Source organism: Urocitellus parryii, chromosome 10 (genome assembly GCF_045843805.1).
Source record: "Urocitellus parryii isolate mUroPar1 chromosome 10, mUroPar1.hap1, whole genome shotgun sequence".
Lineage (NCBI taxonomy): Eukaryota > Metazoa > Chordata > Mammalia > Rodentia > Sciuridae > Urocitellus > Urocitellus parryii.
This window is the reverse complement of record NC_135540.1, coordinates 15619413-15637158: the sequence shown is the minus strand read 5'-3', so window position 1 is coordinate 15637158 and position 17746 is coordinate 15619413. Positions and strand designations below refer to the sequence as shown.

Sequence of the window (17746 nt, the reverse complement as noted above, 5' to 3'; positions counted from 1 at the left end):
GAGTTCCAACTAGCCAAAATGGAGTGTCAAAGACTAACTGTAGAATTCAACAAACATTGCAGAAAGGCCACACCTAGGTAGTGAACACAAAATAGCCCTGGAGTAGTTTTCACTTAACATGGACAGTGTGACTTTATTTTTTTTTTAATATTTTTTTAGTTGTAGATGGACATAATACCTTTATTTATTTTTATGTGGTGCTGAGGATCGAACCCAGTGCCTCATATATGCAAGGCAAACACTCTGCCAGTGAGCCACAATCCCAGCCCAAAGAGAAAGATAGACATTTATTTTTTAGATTTCGGCAGACACAACATCTTTGTTTGTATGTGGTGCTGAGGATCGAACCCAGGCCGCACACATGCCAGGCGAGCGCCCTACCGCTTGAGCCACATCCCCAGCCCTGACTTTATTTTTGTAGAGTTGAACTTCAGGATTTCATGGTCTGAATGGAAACCACCTGCATTTGTTTACACTACCATATTTTCCAAAGGAATTTCATACTAGCGTTATCACATAATCTTCATGATAGGGCTGGGGTTGTAGCTCAGTGGTAGAATGCTTGCCTAGCACGTGTGAGGCACCGAGTTCAATCCTCAGCGCCACATAAAATAAATAAATAAACGAAAATAATCTTCATGATAATCCTGCCAATTAAGCACAAAAGGTTCAACCCTTATTGCATGGGGGTAAAATGTGGAAAACAAGCAATTTACCCAAGATTACATACCTAGATAATGGCAAAACTTAAGACTACAATCTAGGTCTTCTGATCCTTGGTGGACAATTCTCTTTACCACATATAGAAACTGTATTAAATGTTATTGGCATAAAAGTTGTTAATGCCAAAATTTCCAGTCTTTTAAGAGATCTTCTCAACAAATTCAATCATATTACCCTGTTTCTTTCCTTACTCAGTTTTCCATCAAGGGGATATAAAATCACCAAAAATTAACTGAGAAAAATAAACCCAAGATTAACCAACTGGAAAATCCTCCCAAATAACTGAGTTTAAAACAAGAAAATTAAGCTGGGTGTGGTGTTGCACACCTGTAAACCCAGCTCAGGAGGCTGAGGCAGGAGGATCACAAGTTAAAAGCCAGCCTCAACAACTTAGTGAGGTCTTAAGCAATTTGGCAAGAACCTGTCTCAAAATTTAAAATAAGACAGACTTGAGAATGTGGCTCAGTGATTAAGCACCCCCAGGACTGAAGGGTTCAATCCTCGGTTTAAAAAAAGAGGAAAGAAAAGAATCAGCTTGCAGGAGGCCCAGGGTTTGATACCCAGCACAGCAGAGAACAAAAAATCAGTATGCATTTAAGTAAATAGGTCTCAATCTCTTTTTTTCCCCCATGAAAGCACTACTTCTATAAGAGTACTTGTTCCAAATGATAGCAGTCTTCCCATAAAGGAAAAAGTATCAATATTCAATGCATGGCTAGTCCTATATTTCCTGATGACAAAATCCAGCCAAAAAACTAGGGCTAGGGGCTGGGATTGTGGCTCAGCGATAGCGCGCTCGCCTAGAACGGGCGGGACCCGGATTTGATCCTCAGCACCACATAAAAAATAAAGGCATTGTGCTGTGTCCATCTACACCTGAAAATTAAATATATATTAAAAAAAAAAAACAACTAGAGCTAGGGTTGTGGCTCAAGTGGTAGAGCACTCACCTAGTATGCATGAAGCACTGGGTTCAATACTCAGCACCACATAAATAAAATAAAATAAAGGTATTGTGTCCACCTACGACAAAAAGATATATATTTTAAATTTTTTTTTTTTAGTTTTATATTTTAGTTGTTGATAGACCCTTTATTTATTTATTTTAAATTTGATCCTGGGCTTCTCAAGCATTGGGACAACCCTGAGATCTTTTTTTTTTTTTTTTTTTTTTGGAGAGAGAGAGAGAGAGAGAGAGAGAGAGAGAGAGAATTTTATTATTTATTTTTTTAGTTTTCGGCAGACACAACATCTTTGTTTGAATGTGGTGCTAAGGATCGAACCCGGGCCGCACGCATGCCAGGCGAGCCCACTATCGCTTGAGCCACATCCCAAGCCCTATTTTATTTATTTATATGGGGTGCTGAGAATTGAACCCAGTGCCTCACACATCCCAGGCAAGTGTGCTACCGCTGAGCCACAGCCCCAGCCCAAGATATATATATTTTAAAATTAAATTTAAAAATACAGGAAACTGGGCTGGGGAAGTGGCTCAAGTGGTAGCCCGCTAGCCTGGCATGCGTGCGGCCCGGGTTCGATCCTCAGCACCACATACCAACAAAGATGTTATGTCCGCCGAGAACTAAAAAATAAATATTTAAAAAATTCTCTCTCTCTCCTCTCTCACTCTTAAAAAAAAAAAAAATACAGGAAACTATGCATCATATCTTACTCAACAGTTTCTCTTTCGCCAAAAAGGTAAATAACCAGACATGGTGGCACACACCTGTAATCCCAGTAACTCTGGAGGATCACAAATTTGAGCCCAGCCTGGGCAATTAAGCAAGACCCTATCTCAAAATTTAAAAAATATAAAGGGTCAGGGACATAGCCCAGAAGTAAAGAAGTGTGTATTATAAACTCCAGTGCTGCCCAAAACAAACAAAAGAACCAGATGTACTCAGCTTTAACAAGCTTTATATAATTAAAATATAATGTATAAAGTCCAGATTATAATAGAAAATAAATGTTGATTTTTAAAAATCCTCAACAAAATGGCAAACCAAATTCAGTAACAAATTAAAAGGATTACACACCATGACCAAGGAGAATCTATTCCTGAAATGCAAGGATTGTTCAACATGTGATAATGGATCAATGTAATCTAATATATTACATTAGTAGAGACAGAAAAAAGTACTTTATCATCTCAATTTGTATACACACAAGTGTTTAACAAAATTCAACAACCTTTCAAGATTAAAAACACTCAACAAACTAGGAATAGAAGGAAGCTACCTCAACATAATAAAAAACATACATATATGAAGAACCCATAGGAAACATCAAAATCCATTTTGAAAAAATGAAAGCTTTTCCTTTAACATCAGGAACAAGTAAGAATTCTTACTTTCATCACTTCTGTTCAACATAGTACTAAAACTTCTAGCCAGAGCAATTAAACAAGAAAAGGAAAAGGCATTCAAATTGGAAAGAAGTAAAATTATTGCTGTTTGAAGATAAATTTTATATCTACAAAATCCTAAAAAACTTCACCAAAAAAAATCTGTTGGAACTAATAGAGGAATTCAACAAAGTAGAAAAATATATAAAGATCAACACAGAAGTTTTATTTCTATTCACTAACAACAAGCAATCCAAAAAAGGAAATCTAGAAAAGTATTTCATTTACAGTCATATATAAAGGAATAAAACACTGGGAATTAACCAAGGAAGCAAAAGCCTTGTACAAAAAATTACAAAAACATTTCAGGAAGAATTAAAGGCATACCAAGTTCATGGATTGAAAGACAATATCAACACTACCCAAAGTAACCTATAAATTTAATGCCCTCCTACTGAAATTCCAATTTTTTTTTTTTGCATACAGAAAACACACACACACACACACACAGAAATTCACATGGAATATGAGAGGAGCATAATAATTCTCAAGCAGCAAAATAATTCTCGGCTAGGGGAAAAGTTGAAGGACTCGCACTTCCTGATTTTAAAACTTAACCACAAAACTAATGAAAACAAATAAACGGAAGACCAACAGAGAAATAAGTCCTCCCACATTTGCTCAAGTGATTTTCAGCAAGGATACCAAAGCCATTCAATGGGGGAAAGGAGAGTGTCAATAAATAGTGCTAAGAATCTAGATATCTGCATGTGAAAGAATGTAGCTGCATTCTTACCTAACATTATATATAAAAATTGATTCAAAATGGATCCAAGACCTAAAATTATAATACTCATAGGAGAAAACAAAGCAAAAGCTTCACAACATTGGATTTGGCAATTATTTCTTGGATCCAACTCCAACAGCACAATCAATAGATTTTTTTTTCCTTGTGGTATTGAGATAGAACCTACAGGCATCCTAACACTTGAGCATCATTCCCCCCGCCTTTTAAATTTTTATTTTGAGACAGAGTCTCAGTAAGTTTTCCAGGCTAGCCTTCAACTTGCAATCATCTCACCTCAGTTTCCCGAATGTCTGGGATTATAGGTGAGCACCACTGTATTCATCTTAGCAATAGACAAATTTTTGACTTTACAAAAATTTTTAAACTTTGCACATCAAAAGATACAATCAACAGTAAAAAGGCAATCAGGCAAATGGGAAAAATATATGTAAATCATATATCCAAGAAGGAATTAATATTTAGAATAAAGGATATCTCCAAAAAATACACAAGTGACCATCAGCACATGAAAAGATGATCAACATTACCAATCATTAGGGAAATGTGAATTAAAACTCTGAGATAAAACCCCTTACCTATTAGTATTTTTTAAAAAAGGGTTAGGGATACAGATCAGTGGAAACAGAATGCTTGCCTAGCATGTGTGAGGCCCTTGGTTTGATCCCCAGCATTAGGAAAAACAAAATAGAAAATAACAAGTATTGACAAGAATGTAAAGAAATTGGAACCCCTATATTTTTTATTAAAATATAAAATGATGGTGTAACTGAGGACAATAATATAAGGTTCTCAAAATATTCAATAAAGAATCTTGTGATTTATAAATTGCATTCTGGGTATAGATTCAACATAATTGAAAGCAGGATCTCAAATAGAGGCTTACACACCCATGTTAACAAAAGCATTACTTAGAATCCCTAAAATATGGAAGCAACCCCAAGTTACTCAAGGTTAGAAAGTAAGAAAATTCTTCAATATTCTATGACATGGATGAAACTTGAGGACATTATTCAAAGTGAAATGCCAGGCACAAAGCAGTCAAACTCAGAGAAAAAAAGTATAATGGTGGTTGCCAGCAGCTGGGGATTGAGGGAATGAAGAGTTACAATTCAATGTGTACAAAGCTTTCATTATGCATTTAAATGAAAGAGTTCTGGAGATGTATGGTGCTCATGGTTGCACAACAATATGAATATACTTAATATCACTGAAATGTACACTTAAAATGATAAAGACAATGAAAAAATATATTTATTTGCTTATTTTCTTAAAACCCATTTCATACTACCACTGGAGTTTATTCCACAGAACTATATGGGAAGACAAGTATTACAAGTTTCTTAATGCTGTAACCAAACTACCAGGCTTAAACTAAGTTTTCTGAGAACTTACTTTACCTTTTATTCTGGAGAAAGAAAAATAGAAAATACTTCATATTTGAGCAAATCTTTCACATACACTTATTTAACAAAGGTATTGTGAAATGACAGTAATCAAATTTAATTCTCTACAATAGAATCACTGCATTAAATAGAAATACAAGTCTATATTTCCTTAATCTGAAGCTCTTTTGTTTGAGGAGTTCTTGAAATTTCAGAACTATGAATAAAGAGTTCCATTGGTATGGAATGAATGCCACAGTACTCTATATTTTTCCTCCTGCCTATAACATGATCATATGTTATCATATGTTATCAAAGTTAAACAATAGTTTTAAAAATACTAGAGCACTACAGGCTGTACTATTTTCACTCCAGTATCTTTGACCAGTAATTAAAAATTATAAATGTTACCACTGTGTTAACAAACAATGAAGCAAAACAGGATATAATTAAAACAGACTTTTTTCTAATAGACAATAACATCCCATGTGCTAAATTCTGAAAGCATACACTTGGAGACTTTTGCTTCCAAATGTATAGGAAAAATTGACACCAAATCAGGTTCTTGCAAAGCATAAAACTGGAAAGTACATATGTAAATAACTGTTTTCAGCTGCTGGACAAAAGCCAACACAGGAAAGTGGTCTCAGAAAGGGAAAAAAAAAAAAAAATCCCTGATTCTACCTTTAGGCATTTTCCAGACTGCAGAATAGAGAGGGAAAACCCAAATAGCTCCATCAGTCTCACTAACGTAAAAATATATCACAATGAGAAACTCTGGAATAGGTAGAATGTATGGAACAGGGTACCAGAAACAACTACACAGAAATGAAGCTTCAGAAATCTGCATAGCAGCTGGGTGTAGTAGTGTACACCTATAATCCCAGAAATTCAGGAGAGTTGATGCAGGAAGATAAAAAGTTCAAGGCCAGCCTCAGGAACTTATAGTTAAACCCTGAGCAACTTAGTGAGACCCTGTCTCAAAAAAATAAAAATAAAAAGGGCTGGGAATGTGGCTCAGTGGTCAAGTAATTCTGAATTCAATTCCTGGGAAAGAAAGGAAGGAAGGAAGGAAATAAATGAATAAATCTGCATAGCAATCTTTGTTAAATATTAAGCTGGACAGATACACAGCAAGAGTCCACTGAAGCCAGGCAAAAAACAGTCACCAGTCCCAGGAGTCCAACTATGGTGCTTATACATGAGCAGCAGACATGTGAGTTCCAACAACCAGCTAGGCGACTTCAATTAAACAGTACTGAATTCAGCAAAAACTCAAAGCCCACTCCTTAGAAGTAAAGCTACTCTAGACAAACCTTTATTAAAGCTTAAAAATAAGTCTTGAAAAGAAACAAGCTGTTGCACAAATTAACTGCCTGTGGAAACCAAACTATTAAAAAGATAACAGGATCCAAACACTCAATATTCAAGTGTCCATCAGATTCAAAACTATGGGGGTGGGGATTACTAGAAATATGTATAAGCAGGAAATGGTGATCCGTAATATATCTGGTTGCAAAATTAATCAATGGAAACAGACTCAGAAATAACAATGACAGAAGCAACAAAAACTTGAAAACATTTTAGATATGGCATTAAGATTACATGGTGATGAGCTGAGGTTGTGGCTCAGCAGTAGAGCCTAGCATGTGTGAGGCCCTAGATTCCATCCTCAGCACTACATATAGATAAATAAAGGTTTTGTGTCCAACAACAACTAAGAAAAATAAGTATTTTTTAAAGATTACATGTTGATTTTCTTTAATAATATTAAATATAGCTTTCCATCATTTTATTTCAGCTAATACAAAAAAAAAAAAGTATTTCCCTGAAACTGTTTAAAAGAAATGCAGTATCAAATCAAGATAAATGATAAAAATTCAGCTTGGTTGAAATGATGCCTGGGATTTCTTCAACATAATCAAGGGAGGTAGGGGTCACAGACAGAAAAAGAGAATGAACCAAAAATTGGTAACTGTCAATGTAAAAGGATAGGATCATTATATTATTCTCTATTTTTTTTTTGTTTGAAATTGTCCATAAGTAAAAAATTAGAAAGAAAATTAGTCATAAGGTTGGAGGTGTAGCTCAGTAGTAGAGAGTGTACTTGTTGTGAGAGAGGTCCTGGGTTCCATTCCTAGCATGAAAAGAAAACAAAAGGAAAGGAAAGGAAGAGAAAACTAGCCTTGGGTATGACAAAAATCAAATTAAGATTTATTAACTCTAGAAGCCTGGCTGTCTCTTAGTGTAGGCCCCATAGAGGCAGAAAGATATAAGGACAGCATATACAGCTTAAGAATCTAGAGCTGTAGCTATTTAACATTTAAATAAATTAAATAGCATTTGAAACTCCTCAGTAAAGATCCTCAGTCTACTACCCACATATCAGTTCATATGTGACTAGTAGCAACTGTACTATAAGCCAGATACAGAAATTTCAATCATCACAAAAATTCTAATGGGCAATATTGTCTAGAGTTTAAATCTTTTTTTTTTAACTTTTTTTTTTAATTTTTTAATATTTATTTTTTAGTTTTCGGCGGACTCAACATCTTTATTTGTATGTGGTGCTGAGGATCGAACCCGGGCCGCACGCACGCCAGGCGAGAGCGCTACCGCTTGAGCCACATCCCCAGCCCCTAGAGTTTAAATCTTAGCAACTATTTCATAAATAGCTTTACAGCACTGGCCTAACATATTAGAATCTCAATTGTGTCTGTAAAATGTGGACATTAACAATCTTGCATGGGTTGGTCAAAATTTAAATGCAAATGCACATAAAAAACCTGAGTAAGCACTCAGTAAAAATATTTAAATAAAGCACTATATTATTAACTAAAGCTTATAACTTTAGACCCAACCAGCTTCAATGATTATAGAGAAATCTGAAGCAGAAACTAAATTAAAACAGAAGAGAACAAGAGCTGATGGTAATGTTCTATATCTCAAAATGAAAGCAGTTGCACAGATGTATGCATTTGTTACAACTGATAGGACATATACCCATGACTTCATGCATTTCACTGTGGATAAATGATACTTCAATTTAAAAAAAAGTTTTTTTAAATGTTTTTTGCAAACAGACTCTAAAAAAACACATTGTCTCTCTCCTAAAATTCTTTTAGTTGGAGCTTCTATTTATAGATATTATATTTTTGATATCTTATGATTTATGGCAAACTACCACAACTATGGGACAAAAATTCTTTATATTGTATTTTAAAATAAGTTTGTTTATTCTAACAGTGTAAAAATGAAATAAAATAAGATCCACCAAGGTAATACTTAACAAATCAAGGCTATTTTATAATATCCTTTAAACTAAAGGAACTTCAAATGTCATCTGGTGTAAGTAGTCACACAGCTCATGTCTGGTGCCAACTGACTATTATCTTTATTTTTATTTTTATTTTATTTTATTTTTAGTTACAGGTGGACACATATCTTTATTTTATTTGAATGTAATGCTGAGGATCAAACCCAGTGCCTCACACATGCTAGGTGAGCCCTCTACCTCTGAGCCACAACCCCAGGCCCCACCTGATTATCTTTTAACTACCAAAATGGTTTTACATAAATGGACTCAAGCTCCGTCAACCTTTAAGCTGATAACTTATGGAACTGGAATCAGTTTAGTTTGCAAGCTAAACATCTCTTTCCTTTAGTTATTCCTTATATGAAAGTTTTAAGTCCCTCTGACATTCTGATCAGTCTGAGGTTAACATAATATTGTTCTCATATTTCTATATTTTTAAAAAAGTAGTAAAGTTTAAAAAAATTGGATGCATTTTCATCACTGTGACCAAAATACCTAACAACTCGAACAATGAAAAGTTTATTTTGGGCTCACAGTTTCAGAGGTTCTGTCACAGTGGGCCAACTCCACAGGTGAGGCAGAGCTTGATGGTAGAAGTATGTGATAGAGGAGCACTGCTCCAATCCTGGCAGCCAGAAAGCAGAGAAAGGGGAAAGAGGTGCAGGGAAAATGAACCCTTCCAGGGCAGTCCCCAGGGACCCACCTCCTCCAGCCACGCCCCCACCTACCCACAGTTTCCACCCAGTTAGTCCATTCAAATTTGGATGGACTGATGAGGTTACAGTTCTCATAATTCATCTCACCTCTGCATATTACTGCATTAACACAGGAGATTTTGGAGACACTTCATATCCAAACCATAGCCCTGGAGGACTGAAATAACTTGTCCACTTTATTTTTCCAAATACACCTTTTTAAAAAAATATATTTATTTTTTAATTGTAGTCGTCAATACTTTATTTTTTTATGTGGTGCTGAGAGAGAATTGAACCCAAGGCCTCCCACACACTAGGCAAGCGCTCTACCACAGAGTCACAACTCCAGCCCAGATACACCTTTTTTTAAAGATATTTATTTTTTAATTGTAGGTGGACACAATACCTTTATTTTACTTGGTGCCGAGGACGGAACCCAGTGCCTCAGGCGTGCTGGGCAAGCACTCTTTCCTCTGAGCCACAACCCCAGCCCTCCAAATAAACCTTTTTTAAAAAAAATGTGTCATCAGTATTTCACAAAACAATGGACATCTTAATATTTTAAAAGAAACAAATACAGAGTGTCAGAATAAAATAGACAAAAAAAGGTCTGCCAGAATTTGACATCAACATTTCTGTGAAGGATTGGCCATTAGGGAGTTATTCATTGGCATATATTTCTGGATATTTTGGGCCCAGAAGTGAAAATTATATACAGTCTTCCTAGCAGCAGAACTGAAGGTAATAATCACTATCTGCTTTCAGAATACTATACTGTTAATGTATCATAAAATGTGCAGCTTTTATTGGCTCTTTTATTTTTTCAGCATTAAATTATGTCATTTGAAAAACAAAAATTGAAGGGGAATTTAGGATTCCAGCTTATGAGCAGATTTCTGCAAAACTCAAGTATATTCATATGACTCAGTTAGCTATGAAACAGAACTTCATAATTATTTCTAATGATAAATTTTCCCAATGGAGACTGGAGAATGATGAAATGGCCATAGGGGCACAGAAACAGAAATATACAGTTATTCAATTATATAAAACCTTAATTACAAATTATTTAAAGCAACCATTATTATTTTCAAGCAAAATATAAAAACAAAGTTCCTATAGGATAATGTCCACTTCCTAAATACTTCATAAATCATCATAAATACCATACAGATTAAAAAAGAGCAAATAGGGCTGGGGTTGTGTGTGGCTCAGTGATAGAGTGCTTACATGTGAAAGGCACTGGCTTTGATTCTTAGCACCGCGTATAAATAAATAAAATAAAGGAATACTGACAACTAAAAAATATTTAAAAATAAAAAAAGCAAATAAAACAACCTGCAGCTCTCATCCCACAACACAAGATGATGAAAGAATTAAGAACACCAATTCACATATAAATGCATAAACACTGACTGTCCAAAGGGCAACAGCGCAGGGTCCTAGAGGTGACAAAATACTATATGTATAATATTACTTAAAATTCACCCTCAGAAGCACGCCCCCATCTGTAAGGAAGTACAGACAGCAGATCTGAGACATGAAGGAGAAATGGCATTGGGGAATCAAAAAGCACAGATTCTGGGAGGAAAGTAGGCATCTTAGAAGGAAGAGGTGTCATTTGGGCTGGATGGTGAAGAGAAGAAGTGACTGGAAGACAAAAGCCCCACTAAAGCAAGATTGAGCTACGTGGAGAAGTTTATTTAAAAGCTGAATTCTTACGACCAGGTGTGGTGGTGCACACCTGTAATCTCAATGGTTTGGAGGCTGAGGCAGGAGGATCCTGAGTTCAAAGCCAGCCTCAGCAACTTAGCAAGGCCCAAAACAACTCAGTGAGACCCTGTCTCTATATAAAATGTAATAAAAGGGCTGGGGATGTGGCTCAATGGTTAAGTGCCCTTGTGTTCAATTCCCAGTACCAATAACAACAACAAAATGCTGAATTCTACTGCAGCAACAAATAAGACTATTCTTGAATTAAGAGATTTAGGAAGCTGCTCTAACCCTGTCACCAAAATAACATCACCTATTGTTGGTCCAGTAAAATCCTGCACAAATAAGGTGAACAGAAAAAAAGACCCAGCATCCTTACCAAATTCCTTATAAGAAATAAAAAGTACATAAAGATAATGAAGAGTCGCTTGTAATCAACTCAGGAGGCTAAGGCAGGAGAATTGGGAGTTCAAAGCCAGCCTCAGCAACTTATTGAGGGCCTAAGCAACTCAGAGAGACCCTGTCTCAAAACACAAAAAGGCCTGGGGATTTGGCTCAGTGGTTAAGTGCCCCTGGGTTCAAACCCTGGTACAAAAAAAAAAAAAAAGTAAAAAACTTGTCAGCATATGGAAACAAATTAAAAAACCTGAACCATAACAGAGGAAAGATGCAATATAATACCCCACAACAAATTATAAGCAATTAAATAACAAATACAGACATAAAAACAAAGTTTCAAATCAGAAACTCAAAACAGACTGAACAAATAGGAATATGTGAAAACATGAACGTGCTGAATTTAAATGAAGTTACCAGATGCCTTAGAGATCAGATATGATGATATAGAAAATGGGAGTGTTATCAAATAAATGAAGAATAGAGGTGAAAAGAATCAAAGAATAACACACAGAAGAGTATTATTCTATAGACAAAGAATACCAAAGTGAAACAACAGAACCATTACTGGAACCTGTAATTCAAGAAAATTTCTTGAATTAAATTAAAACATTAACCTACAATTTGTGATTGCAAAAGCACAAATCAGGGAAAATTCATACTCTACAGCAGACACAGAGATATATCAAGAACTCAATTTAGATAAAGAAAAACACCTTGGATCTCTGAGAACAAAGACGAACTCTCCTATAAAGGAAATAAGATCAGGTTGGCATCTGCAACATAAGTGAAACAATAACAAGGCTATTCAAGATGGAATGTGAATCAGGAATTTTACAACCCTTTGTGTACAACCACAGAAATGAAAAATTGTGCTCCATGTATTATGGATTGAAATGTATTCTGCTGTGATATATAACAAATTAGAATAAATAAATTTAAAAAAAAGAATTTTATAACTAGCTAAGCTATCATTCAAATATCAAGAATATAGAAGGGCTGAGGCTGGAGATGTAGCTCAGTTGGTTAAGTGCTTGCCTTACATGCACAAGGCCCTGGGTTTAATTCCCAGCATCAAAAAAAAAAAAAAAAAAAAAGTTGTCTGCTTGGGCTGGGATGTAGCTCAGTGGCTAAGTATTCACAAAGCCCTGGGTTCGACCCCCAGTTCCAAAAAAGAAAAAAGAACCAAACCAAAAAAAACAAAGATTAAAAAAAAAAAGAAGAATATAGAAGGGCTGGGGATATAGTTCAGTTGACAGAGTGCTTGCCTTGCATGCACAAACCCGAGGGTTCAATCCCTAGCACCACATGCACACATACAAAATTGGCAAATCTTACTGTATGTTAACTGTACCTCAATAAAATTGACATAAAAATTGTTGTAAATGAATACAAATTTTAAAAAGAATGTAGAAAACAGTTTAAATGTGTAAGAATTTTAAAAATATTTCCATTAGCTGGGGTTGTGGCTCAGTGATAGAGCACTCGCTTAGCACGTTCGAGGCACTGGGTTCAATCCTCAGCACCACATAAAAATAAATAAAACAAAGGTATTGTGTCCAACTACAACTAAAAAAAATTTCCATGAGCATTCTTGAGATAATAAGCCTTCTTCAACAAAGAAACCAATAAGAAAACTTCAACAAAAGGTCTTTTGCGGGGGGGGGGGGGGGGGGGGCTGGAGTTATGGCTCAGTGGTACAGTGCTTGCCTAGCATGTGTGAGGGCCTGAATTCAATTCTCAGCACGGCATATATATAAATAAAAAATAAAGGTCTAGGGCTGGGGATGTGGTTCAAGCAGTAGCGCGCTTGCCTGGCAGGCATGCGGACTGGTTAGATCCTCAGCACCACGTACAAAGATGTTGTGTCCGCCGAAAACTAAAAAATAAATATTAAAATTCTATCTCTAAAAAAAAAATAAAAATAAGAAAATAAAAATAAAGGTCTATTGATGACTAAAAAAAAAGGTCTATTGGTAAACACCAACTATATTTAATTATAGAACTAAATCTAAAACAAAAGTGTTGATGAGATGCTTACAGTATGTAAAACGTTAAGACTCTCTCTTGGCATTGTGGTGCACATCTGGAATTACAGTTACTCAGGAGACTGAGGCAGGAGGATCACAAGGTCAAAGTCAGTCTCAGCAACTTAGACCCTGTCTCTAAATTTAAAAATACAGTGCAAGGCATGGTGACACATGCCTGTAATCCTAGCGGCTCAAGAGGGTAAGGCAGGAGGATCTCAAGTTCAAAGCCAGCCTCAGCAACTTGGCAAGACCCCAATCAACCTAGTGAGACCCTGTCTCTAAATAAAATACAAAAAGGGCTGGGGATGTGGCTCAGTGGTTAAGTGCCCCTGGCTTCAAACCCCAGTATGGGGGGGGTGGGGAACAGGGCTGGGGTTGTAAGCACTGGGTTCGATCCTCAGCACCACATATAAATAAATAAGTAAATGAAACTCATCAAGTAAAAATAACTGTAAAGTTATTTTTACATGGAAAAGGGGAAAGTAGACTAAGGTCATTCATTGCCCCACACATAAAAAAATGAGACTCAACAGCTTCAATTAAAGCATATACGGGGCACTGTGGCAAAGGCCTATAATCCAGCAACTCAGGAGGCTGAGAAAGGAGGGTTGCCAAGTTTTGAGGCCAGCCTCAGCAACTTAGCAAGACCCTGCCTCAAAATAAAAAGGGCTGGAGATGTAGCTCAGAAGTAAAGTACCCCTGGTTTAAATCCCTAGCACTATTAATTTTTTTTTTAAAGAATAAAAAGAAGAAAAAAAGAAACTGACAAACCAAAAGCAAAAGCCTAAATAAGAAAAAAGAGGGAGGAACACCCCTGGGCTTGTTTTCCAAAGAAAAGTATTTCAAGAAACAAAGCTTAAACCTCCTTCCTTAGGTGTGTTACAAAGCTGTTCAAAAAGTAACTCAGTAAGGCTTGTGAATGGAAATATGCATTGCCCAAGTCAACATTCTGCTTTAAACAGTAATAAATGCAGATAAGTTTTTTAAAAAAAAGAAAGAAAAAAAGTCTTAAGATAGTTATCTTTATATTTATGCCTTAAAAATTAACAAAAACATAGGCTGAGGGTGTAGCTCAACAGTAGTGAGTGTGAGGCCCCGAGTTTAATTCCCAGGGGGTGGGGGAAAATATATATTTTTTTCATATCAAAAATAGAGCAAATAGAAATATCAGATAACAAGACACAACGTTAAGGGCTGGGGTTGTGGCTCAGGAGTAGAACGCTCATCTGACAAGTAAGAAGCCCTGGGTTCAATCCTTAGCACCACATAAAAATAAATTAATAAAATAAAGGTATTGTGTCCAACTACAACTAAAAAATAAATATTTTTTAAAAAGATGCACAGTTAAATATAAGATCAATTCACTGAAAAAGTTGAAGTTCACAATAATATACTAAAAGTACCATTTACCAGGTACTTTCATTACTTTAAAAATGTATTGTTTCTGGGCCAGGATTGTGGCTCAGTGGTAGTATGTATGCCTAGCATACATGCGGACTGGGATCAATCCCCGGCACCACATAAAAATAAACAAAAGTATTTTGTCCATCTATAACTAAAACAAAAAACTTTTTTTAAACGTATTGTTTCCCTACCCTATCCCCCCATTTAACAACTGGTCTTAAAGAGAATAAATGATAATCAAGAGCAGTGGCACACATCTGTATTCCCAGCAACTCAGGAAACTGAATCAGGAGGGTAGAAAGTTGGAGACAGTCCGGGCAACTTAGCAAGACCCTGTCACAAATTTTAAAAGGGGGGGGGGGGGGCCTGGTGATATAGTTGAGTGGCAGAGCACCCCTAGGCTCAATCCCTAGATTCATACTCCAGGCTTCCTCCATTGAGTATCAAAACTGATTCAAGACACAAATTGGAAAAATGTGCAATATTTTATTTCCTTGGTTTTAAAACATTAATCTCACCACAAAAATATTTAGAGTGAATTAGCTTGTATCAAAGGTCCTTGAACAAAGGAAACAGTGGAAGAAGTTTAAGTCACCCTGGATATCCTTCAGTGGCAGTGTAAATAGTATGACCCTTCACAGAAACTATGTACAAAAAGACCAGGGGCTCTAGCTTAGTTACTAACCACACAGGGAGAAGGAGAAGAGCTACCCAAACACAGGCAAAGTGATCTTTATAATACTAAGGTAATGAACAGTAAATTCTGTAGTAATGCTTGTTTTCAAAATACACATTGGGGGCTGGGGATGTGGCTCAAGCGGTAGCGGGCTCGCCTGGCATGCGTGTGGCCTGGGTTTGATCCTCAGCACCACATACAAAGATGCTGTGTCCGCCAAAAAAAACTAAAAAATAAATATTAAAACACTCTCTCTCTCAAAAAAAAATATTTTAAAAAAAGAATATAAATTCAATAAAGCTGTTTAAAAACACACACACACACACATTGGCTCCAACATGGTTTATTAGGGGCCACTCTTTAAATTTCATGCTTGCTTCTATAGAACTTCACATGCCAGAACACTAGGTGAAAACAGAAAATAGCGCCCAGCTGAAACAAGTCCTGTAAGCAGGCAAAGCACACAGGCACATACATCAAACACCTACCAGCTGCCTCAGTTCACCTCGTGTGTTGGGAGCCACCTTAAGCCACATCCACCCACCTCTGATGTTATCATTGGTCAGATTTCAGATAATCTTCCTTCTACCACTTCAACAATTCACAAACTCCAATCCTTCAGACCCCACTTATGCAAGCAAGTTTTTGGTGTTTTGAAGAGAAAGTGCAACATTTACATAGTAGTATTAACGCATTTGTTAACCATTAACATGTAAAACTATGCAACCATTTTTATTATGTTCTTTGCTTTTAACCTCACTAATAATATCTTTGAATGCTATGCCCTACTCCATTTCCCCCATATTATTCATAATTATTAAATATCTTCTTCGTGATTTTGCAAAGTACAGAGACTTTTAGAAACTTAAACGCCCCCCCCAAAAACAAACAAACAAAAAACAAGGAAGAGGGGGAAAAAAAGAACCTATGTTCTGATATAGCAGAACTAACTGTATATAAAACAATTAGAATTATCCTTTTAAAAAATGCAGTCCTGGGGCTGGGGTTGTGGCTTAGCGGTAGAGCACTTGCCTAGCATGTGTGAGGCACCAGGTTGGATTCTCAGTACCACATACAAATATATGAATAAAATAAAGGTTCATCAATGTCAAAAAAAAAAAAAAAAAAAGCAGTCCTAGGCAGGGCTTGTGGCTCAGTGGCAGAGCGCTTGTCTCTGCACATGTAAGGCACTGGGTTCAATCCTCAGCACCATATAAAAATAAATAAAGATATTGTGTTCATGTATAACTTAAAAAAAATTAAACAAACCAAAAAAAAGATAATGAGTACTCTTCCCAGGCACAGTGGGTTACGCTTGTAATCCACCAGCTCAGGAGGCTAAGGCAGGAGGATCAGAAGTTCAAATCCAGCCTTAACAAAATAGTGAGGCCATAAGCAACTCAGCAAGGCCTTGTCTCTAAATATAATATAAAAAGAGCTGGGGTTGTGGCTCAGTGGTAGAGCACTTGCCCAGCATGTGTGAGACATGCAATCCTAAGCACTGGCTATACTTTAATTTCCTTAAAGGAATATCACAGATTTATATCAGCTAACATGTAAAGCCTAGCATAAAATGTACCTCAAAATATTCACTAAAATACTAGTTTTTCATTCTTAAAGATTTTGATCAGTCTTCAAGCACTGATAATCAAATGTGATCTTGTAATCCCCAACAAGATCTCTCTAAAAAATAAATATTATCATTTTAATTATAAAAAATCATCTTGGAACCTATGTTTCTCAATTTTCAAATCTATTTAGCACCTGAATAAAACTGTCTTTGCTTTTATTTTAATCTTTAAAAAAAAAATCATCCTGGAGGGTCTGGGGATGTGGCTCAGTGGTAGAGCACTTGCCTCACATGCACAAGGCACTGGGTTCAATCCCCAGCATCACAAAAAAAAAAAAAAAAAAAAAAAAAACACTGCTTTAACTGGAACAGTAATCATGTGTGAAAGTAGACAACCAATCCTAAAAGTTAGGCTTAACTCTTATGTTTATAATTTTTAAAACAAACTCTCATGTCTCCTTTATTGTAATCAGAGAAAAACCTCAATAAGATTAATTTCCCCAGGAAAGCTCTGAGAAATTTCAACTTACCTCAACTAAAGATTTGTTCACATACTAACCAAAGAAAATCTCAGTAGAGTGTTATCAGATAAAAACATTGGCCTTTCCAGCAATTATTTCTACACAGGAATTTTTATGTACTTTATAAACAATTTTTTTTTTCAGTACTGGAGATTGAACCCTGGGCCT

The 17746-nt window shown here is 36.0% G+C and overlaps 1 protein-coding gene and 1 non-coding gene across 3 annotated transcripts in view; one reads left to right on the top strand and one right to left on the bottom strand.

The window, feature by feature from the left end:
* The window catches only part of Naa15 (N-alpha-acetyltransferase 15, NatA auxiliary subunit), an 80873-nt gene that overhangs the window by 55147 nt on the left and 7980 nt on the right, over positions 1 to 17746 (bottom strand). The gene's annotated exons all lie outside the window — the stretch shown is intronic.
* Positions 17313 to 17385, top strand: Trnav-cac (transfer RNA valine (anticodon CAC)). Its single transcript has one exon. It is a non-coding gene; the product is annotated as a tRNA-Val (tRNA).